Raw genomic sequence first — 9,123 nt, forward strand, 5'->3', positions numbered from 1 at the left:
AAGAGTGGCACCATGCAATATTTGTCCCTTTGTGACTGGGACATTTCACTCAGCATAATGTTCTCCAGAGTCAACCATTTTGAGTAATATTGCATGAGTTCCTTGTTTTTTAATGCAGTATAGTATTCCATTGTGTGTTGGAGAAGTTTTTGTATGTGCTTAGGGATTTGATCCTTAGATGATCCCATCCATCTATTTTATTGTTTCCTGGTTGTAGTGGACATCTTGAAGATGGCACCAGACAGGGCATGTTTTTAATTGCTTGTTCATAGGGTCACTATGGGTCGGAATCAATTTGATGGTACATAAAACAGTTATTTTGAAACGATGCCAACTTAATTTAGCAGGACTCTGAACTCTTCAATGCATGTGTTACTCCAGCTGGCTAATGAGAAATAAGGGGAACCTCCATTTTACCCCTATGGACACAGTCAGTTCTAGATGGTATTAAGTTTCATATGTAAACAAAAGTTAGGCAGTGAATTAGGGAAAGCCCAGGAAAAACTGATGTCTCTGGATTGTGTTATTGTTGAGTATTGAATATATCACAGAAGGTCGTAAAACAAGCAGCTCTGGCTTGGAAGAAATGCGACTAGGGTGATCCTTGGAAGCAGGATGTGGGAAATTCATCTCACACACTTTGGGCATGTCATCCAGAGGGACCACTTCCTGGAGAAGGATGTGCATTATTCTCGGTTCAGTCATTGTTAGATGCTGTCAAAGTGACTCCTGCTCAGAGCAACCAAAGGAAACCTGTCCAGTGTTGTCTTCACAATCTCCACTGTGCTGAAGTCAATGACTGTAACCTGCTGTCAATCCATCTCCTTAAGGATCTTCCTCCTCCTCATCAGCCCCCTATTTTCAAGCACTATGTCATTTGCCAAAGACTGATCCCTCTTAATTACATGCTGAGAAAGTTTGAGACAATGTCTCACCCTTCTTGTCTCTCAGAAATCTTAAGAGGAAGACCTTCAATGAGATGGATGACAGTGACGGCAACAATAAACTCACACATAGCAGCAGTTGTGAGGAGGTGCAGGACTGCGAAGTATTTCATTCAGCTGTCCGTTGTCTTTATGAATCAGAATTAACCACCACCTATGTTAACAAAACAAATGTAAGGAAATCCATTATAATGATTTGTATCTCATATACCTTTGAACTGTGGTGTTGCAGAAGACTACTACTGATTGTCCCATGGACTGCCAAAAGAACAAACAGATATGTCTTAGAAACAGTGCAGCCAGAGTGTTTCTTAGAGGCAAGGATGCTGAAGCTTCATCTCTAATACTCTAGGCATGTTGCTAGGAGAGGCTAGTTCTTGAAAAGGAACATCATTCTTAGGAAGGTGGAGTGTCAGAGAAAGGGACGAAGACCTGCAACCAGAGGCATTGACATGGTGATGGAAGCAATGGGCTCAAGTGTGTCAGAGATGAAGAGGATGGTACAGGATAAGACAGTGTTCGGGTTGGTTGTTCATAGTGTTGCCATGGGCCAAACTGACTAGAGGGCACCTAACAACAGCCACAAGAACAATTAATTCCCATAAGCTGAGTTCATAACAAATGTTTTTATTTTTATAACAAACTCGAGCTCATTGCCACTGAGTAGGAGCTGACTCCTAGCCCACCTTCCACTGGACCCAATGGACTCCTTGGGGAGTGACTCACGAGCTGGCCACCCCACCCAGCAGTCCAGTCGCAGTCCACATCCTGCCCTGTCCTCCAGGAACCCCCACCACAGAGGCATGAGGTCACTGCCCAGCCTGGCTGGCCAATGAAGGACAGAGTATGGTCCTTTGGCCTGAGCACTGGGCACCAGCTGCAACTCTGAGGTCTCAGGGCTTACGGGATGAGCATTGGAACCAGGATCATGCCCCCCAGGACGCACTTGGGCGCGCAGACAGGGAGGTCACCAGCCTTCATGCCACGGCGACAGCAGGACTGTTTGTGACCAGCGATTAGGGGGAAGCAGAGCTTGGACTGAAGGTTGGCATGAGACCTCCCCCCCACCCCCAGTGCTGCAAACATACACTTGGGCTGTGTTGGCAGGGAGCCCAACAGAAGAGAAGTTTGGATGAACTCCTCCTGCAAATTTAGGGGCAGAATGAAGAGGCTGAGGTGACATGGACAGGTCAGCCTAGCTCACACCCTGCTCCACTGTTGCTGGGAGCCTTCAGCTGATCCCACGTGATGGAGAAGATCCACCTGGTAGGGTTTTGTAGGCTGTCATCATGACAGGAGCAGACTGTCAGGTCTTTACCCCTCAGTCACAGAGCCGGGCTTGATCCTCCAACCTGTTGATTGGCAGCCCAGCTCTCAGGAGTCCTGTCACCAGAGCTCTTCCACCACCTGTCATGGTCAGGTGTCTTAAGCAGATCCCAGTCCTGCGCCGTCTGCACAGTCACTGCTGTGTCTGCTCCCAGTGTTGGAGGCACTGTCTCTGTCCATCCGGTGGAGTATCTTCCTCCTTTCATTGACCCTCCCCTATATCAAGCATGGCGCCTTCTCTGGGGACCGGCCACTCCTGCTGTCGTGTCCAAGTACATGAAATGAAGCCTCACCATCCTTGTTATAAGGAACATTTCTTTTTTTAAAAAGAAAATAATTGTTGATTTGGAAATAATCATTTACCTATATCATGTTTTGTACATGTAATTTGTGACGCTGTATTCATTCATGTATCTTGTGTTTTATAGTCATTCATATGCTTTATATTCTATATAATTAATTACCATAGCCCTATGCCTTTTATACACCCATCTTTTTAAGTCTCCATTGAACATTCTCAATCTTTAACCCCTCCACCCACTAGCCTCTCCTATCCTAGTAAGTTCCCTTCCCCCTTTTCTGCCCCCTTCTCCCCACCTCTTCCCCTCTTGAACACCTGTACACATCTTGCTCAGTTTTGTGGTTGTTGTTGTTGTTATGTGCCATCGAGTCGCTTGCGACTCATAGCGACCCTATGTGCAACAGCCCTAAGCTCTGCTCTATCCTGTGCCAATCGCACTGTCTCCGACACTCCCATCCCGATTATTCGTCACTGAATCAATCCACCTCATAGAGGGCCTTCCCATCCTGCGCCGTCCCTCCACCCTCCCAAGCATGATGTCCTTTTCCAAGGACCGGTCTCTCCTCACAACATGTCTAAAGTATGTTAGATGGAGCCTCAGAATCCTTGCCTCTAAGGAGCCACCCAGTTTAACCCTTTCCAGGACGAATCCTTGCTCAGTTACCCTCCCATTAACACAATAGTGCACTTGTGCGATAAGAAACATTTTTGATGCATTTCTCCCAAGAGGGATGTGTTCTTTTGGCAGTCTGTGGTATATTCCATATTCTTCACTAACACCATAATTCAAAGGCATCCAGTTTTCTTTGATCTTCCTCAGTCATCATCCAGTTTTCTCACGTGGATGATGAAATTGAAAACATCCTGGCTTGAATGAGGCACAGCTTAGCCAACAAAGTAAAAGCTTTGCTCTTTAACCCTAAAGAAGATGTGTCTTTGTTTTTCAAAGCAGATTTGCCAAATGCTGTTTTAGTTCTTGTCTGTGGCTTTCTTGAGTGTTAGTTGTGGAGCCAAGTAAAATGAAATGTGTGACACAGTAATTCATATAACTGTTTGGTTAGCAGCCAAGTTATGTAAGCACAGACCCTCCCGGGCAGGTATTTCAACCTCTATGCTAAGCACACAGTGTGAGAAGCTGGCCTCTAAGAAGAGGAATGTGGCATCAGGGTTGGAGGAAGACTCATCAGCAACTTGTGTTAGACAGACGACACAGCCCGGCTTGCAGAAAGTGAAAAAGCAGCACTTGCTGATAAAGATTCCAGACTTCTGTATGGAGAAAGTAGTAGAAAAGTAAAATTTAGAAAAGTAGTAGAAAGTAGAGAAAGTTCTGCTTTCGCTGCAGGAGAAAGACGTGAGAGTCGGCTTCCATTAAACCTTCCCGCCTCAGAAGGCATATATGTAGCCATTCTGCTCTGTTCTACAGCACCATTTTGATTTGGAATTGACTCAGGAGTGGACTTATTTTGGGATACACAGGCTGGATAAATGTGATGAGAGGGCACAATCCTGGCACACACCTTTCCTGGGTTGAACCCATGTGGCATCTCCTTGTTCTGTTTGAAGGACTGCTGCTTAATCCACACACAGGCTCCACAAGAGCACAAATGAGTGTTCTGGGTTTCCCATTCTTTTACAAGTTATCCACAGTTATTATGATCTACACAGTCAAGTAGCTTTGCTTAGTTAATAAAATGCAGATAATCTTATTTCTTGTCTTCTCTCCTTTCAGACAAGATGCATCTGACTGACTTCCTCTTCTGAATCCATCTTGAATTCCTGGTGGTTATCTGGTTGACAATGTGGAAATTACGGAGCACTATCCTATATATCTAATATTAGCTATAATATCCCTAGTACCACGGCCTCTTCCAAACCCAGCCTGCACATGACTATGCAAAGGCTTTTGACTGTGTGGATCACAACAAGCTGTGGCTGACTCTGAGAAAAATGAGGATACCAGAACACTTAATCGTGCTTATGTGCAACCTATACTTGGACCAAGAGGCAGTCATCAGAACAGAGGCAGCAGATATTTCATGGTTCAAAATTGGGAAGTGTGTCCAACCAGGGATGTATTCTGTCTCCATACCTTTTCAATCCATATGCAGAACAGATCATCTGAGACGCTGGGCTGTATGAAGAGAAATGTGGCACCAGGATTGGAGAAAGACTCATCAACAACCTGCATTATACAGATGGCACAATCCTGCTTGCTGAAACTGAGGAGGACCTGAAGTGCTTGAAGAGCTATGAGGTCAGACTGCCTGATCCATGCCATAGTTTTTGCAATTGCATGCTACATTTTAGAGAGTTGAACAGTGAATAGGGATGACAGGAAGAGAATTGATGCCTTTGAGCTGTGGTGCTGGAGATGAGTGTTGAATATACACCATGGACTGCTAGGAGAACAAACAGGTTTGTCCTAGAGAGGGTGAAACTGGGCTGCTCTTTGAGGCAAGGATTCTGAAGCTTCATCTGACATATTTTGGACATGTTGCAAGGAGGGACCAGTCCTTGGAGAAGGAATGTTTGGGAGGATGGAGGGACAATGCAAGAAAGGAAGACCATCCATGAGATGGATTGATTTAGTGACTGGGGTAATGGGAGTAGGTGTGTCAGAGACAGTGAGGTTGGCACAGGACAGAGCAGAGTTTAGGGCTCTTGTACATAGGGTCGCTATGAGTTGTAAGCCACTAGATGGCATAGAACAGCAACAACAACAATCATTCATATCACACACAAATACAATTTTGCTGAAAATAATTTGAAAGTGACAGCAGCAGTACCTCAACAAGAAAGTCCCCATGCTCAAAGCCAGCAATTCCAATACGGGGGATTCTTCAGGGTAAGTCACCACTCTTGTCTTATTAGCTTCTGACTCACTCTATTCTAGAACACTTTCATAAGATATTTAGCTCATTTCAGGGTAATTTAATATTTAATGAATTCTAACTCACTGAATATTCATTGCCAAGTTAATGATATTAATTTTCTATTTCTATGGCAGGAGAATCATTTCCATAGCAATTTTTACTCTCTTGGGAATTCCCATGACATAAAGGAATCAAACACATTTCAAATACCATCCTATTTAAACCAAATTATACCTTTGAGTTGTGGTGCTGGAGAAGAGCATTGAACATTCCATGGACTACGAAGAAAACAAACAGGTCTGTCCTTAAGAAAGTGAAACCAGGGTGCTTTTGGAAGCTAGGATGGTAAAACTTTGCCTTATATCCTTTGGTCATGTTGTCAAGAGAGGCCAATCCTTGGAGAAGGACATCACGCTTGGAAAGGTGGAAGCTCAGCAGAGAAAGGAACACCCTCAATGAGGTGGATTGATATAGTGGCTGTTATAATGATGTCAGATGTATCAGAGATGGTGATGTTGGCCGACAGGCCAAGGTTCAGAGCTATTGTTCATAGGGTCATTGTAAGTCATAGTTGATGTGATGGCATAAAACGACAACAACATTTGAGGTGCCACAATTAAGAACCACATGTTGTTGTTGTTTGGTGCCATCGAGTCAGGTACGAATCATAGTGACCTTATGAACTGCCAGTCTGAACACTGTCCTATCCATGCCATTCTCACAATCTCTGACACACTCAAGTCCACTGCTGTAGTCACCGTGTCAACCCATTTGGTCAAGAGTCTTCCTCTCTTTCACCTTTTCTCCACTATCCTAAGCATGATGTCCCTCTCCAAGGCATAGCATCTCCTAGCAACATTTCCAAAGTATGTGGGACAAAGCTTCATCATCTTTGCCTCCAAAGAGTACTCTGGCTGCACTCTCTCAAAGACATATCTGTTTGTTCTTTTGGTCACCCACGGGATGTTCAGTGCTCTTCTCCAACACCACAGCTCAAAGACATCCATTCTTTTTCTGTCATCCTTACTCACTGTCTAGCTCTCAGATGTATAGCAAGTGATTAAAAAGAACATTGCTTATATCATGAGCACCTTAGTCCTCAAACTGATATCTTTATTCTTCAGTCCCAGACTACAGGCTTTCCCAGTGCAGTATGCCTCCTGATCTCCCGACTGATGGTACCAAGTGTATTGAGTGTGGATCCAAGTAAGATGAAATCATTGACTATCTCAATGCTGTTTTTATGTACTGTCGAGTCGGAACTGACCCATAGCTGACCTTCATGTGGGTTTTCAGAGGCAGTTAATCACATGGGAGGAGATTGCCCATCCTTCTTTCGCAGAGCAGCTTTTTGCCACTAGGCCACCAGAGCTCCCTTGGCAATATCAATAGCGTGGTAGAAATTTTGGTGGAGAAAGGGATTTGTGTAGGGTTAGTGTGGAGAGGCTTCATGGTGGGTGGGCAGGGTAGGTTGGAACATGGAACATGGAACAGACTGGGTTTGGGAAGGTGGAGAAGGGGTGGGCACTTCCAGCTAGCATGTTGTGGTTGTGGTTGTTATGTGCCATCGAGGTCGCTTGCGACTGATAGCGACCCTATGTACAACAGCCCTAAACTCTGCTCTGTCCTGTGTCAATTGCACGGTCTCTGACACTCCCATCCTGATTAACCCAGTCACTGAATCAATCCACCTCATAGAGGGCCTTCCCCTCCTGTGCTGTCCCTCCACCCTCCCAAGCATGATGTCCTTCTCCAAGGACCGGTCTCTCTACAACATGTCCAAAGAATGTTAGACAGAGCCTCAGAATCCTTGCCTCCAAGGAGCAGCCTGGTTTATCCCTTTCCAGGATGAATCTGTTTGTTTTCTTAGCAGTCCATGGTACTCTCAATACTGTTCTCCAGCACCACAGCTCAAAGGCATCAATTCTCCTTCTATCCTCCCTAGTCATTGTCCAACTCTCTGATGCATAACAAGTGATTGAAAAGACCATGGTCTGTATCAGACGTACCTTAGTCTCCAGAGAGACATCATTGCTCTTCAGGACTTTGGAGAGGTCCCTAACAGCAGACTTTCCCCATCACAATAGGTCTTTTAATTTCCTGGCTTTTGGTGCCAAGAGTGTTGACCATGAGCCCAGCAAACTAAAGCTGCGAACAATCTAATCTTTTCACGATCCATCCTGATGCTGCCAATTGGTCCAGTGGTGAGAATCTTTGTCTTCTTGACATTGAGCCTCAATCCATATTGGAGACTGCAGTCCCTGACCCTCAGCAGCAAGCGCTTCAGGTCCTCTTCAGTTTCAGCAAGCAGGGTTGTGTCATCTGCATAACGCAGATTGTTGATAGATCGTCCACCAGCTAACATGTTAGAGGGGAACAAATAATACACAAACTAAAGAAAGCATTGCTATCTCAGTGGCGGGTTCCTGTCTCTCATGCGGGAGACCCAGGTTCTAGCCAGTACTCCTCATGCACAGCCTTGCCTGTCAGTGGAGGCCTGCGTGCTTCAGAGATGCTGGATGAGTAGATGATGCCTTCTATGAGAAGGCAGGAGAAGGAGCAGGACACTTGAGAGACCAGGCAGGGAATTGTCATCCTGCATTTCCCCTCTCTCTTGCAGCCAAGTGCATCGAGGGCAGGCTTCTCCTTCTAAGGGGACAGGATTTCCTTCAGACATTTCTGTAACGTTGTGTTAAGGGGTGACTTCTGTACTCCATGAATATAGACTGCAGTTCTAATTCCAGCCTCTGAAGGAGCTCTGCCTGATTTGGAAACAGGGTCTTTGAAAGTACTCCAGTTAATGTTGGTTGGCATGAAGTCAGACTGGAGTAAGGTGGTCCTACTGCAATAGACCCACAGCCATCCAGTCATTATGACTCCACAGGACAGAGTGGGACCTCCCCATGGGGTTTCCTAAGGCTGGAATATTTCATGGAATCCTGCTGGCATCGTGTGTCACCTGCTGGGTGGCTAACTGAATCATTGGCTGTGCTAATCCATCAGCTGCTCTGATGGAGGAAAATGGGCATTCTCCTGGAATCCCTCCTTGAAGCATTCTGTTTGGTTGGAATCTTTAATGAAGCAACCTGGCACATCTTCTCCCCTGAATCCAGTGTGAGTGGTGTCTTCTGGAAGAGGAGAGGAGACACCAGACACAGAGGAAGACAGTCATGTGATGATGGTCGTAGAACTGGAGTTAGTTGCAGCCACGAGGTGAGGGACACAGGGGCCATGAGAAACTGGAAGAAACAGAGGCTCTTCCCCAGGAGCTGGAATGCTGGCTTTAATGTCCGTCATCATGAGCCATATACTGTGGTCCTCTCCTGTGGCTCCAGGTCTGATGAGGTTGGGCGGAGCATGGCAGGGCTGTTTGATGCTGCAGTGTCCCCAGACCATTGTGAGGAGTACTGAGAGGGGCGTGTGATGTCCACACTGGGTAGTTATCTCAAGTCTGCCCCTGAAAAAACAAAAGTTTCCTATCTATAGAGCACAAGAAATTGTGTTGCCACAAAACAAAGTGTGATTGTACTAAATTCACTTCCATAACAGAACAACATTCTGCTTTGTGCATATCATTTTGTCATTTGTTGAGAAACATGTGAGTGGTTTCCACTTTTCTACTATTGTGAAGCAGATGGCTATAAACACGTTTTATTGGCATAAATGGGATGTGGTTTTG

This window comes from Elephantulus edwardii, unplaced genomic scaffold (genome assembly GCF_000299155.1).
Source record: "Elephantulus edwardii isolate Elephantulus edwardi_28Jun2011 unplaced genomic scaffold, EleEdw1.0 scaffold00515, whole genome shotgun sequence".
NCBI lineage: Eukaryota > Metazoa > Chordata > Mammalia > Macroscelidea > Macroscelididae > Elephantulus > Elephantulus edwardii.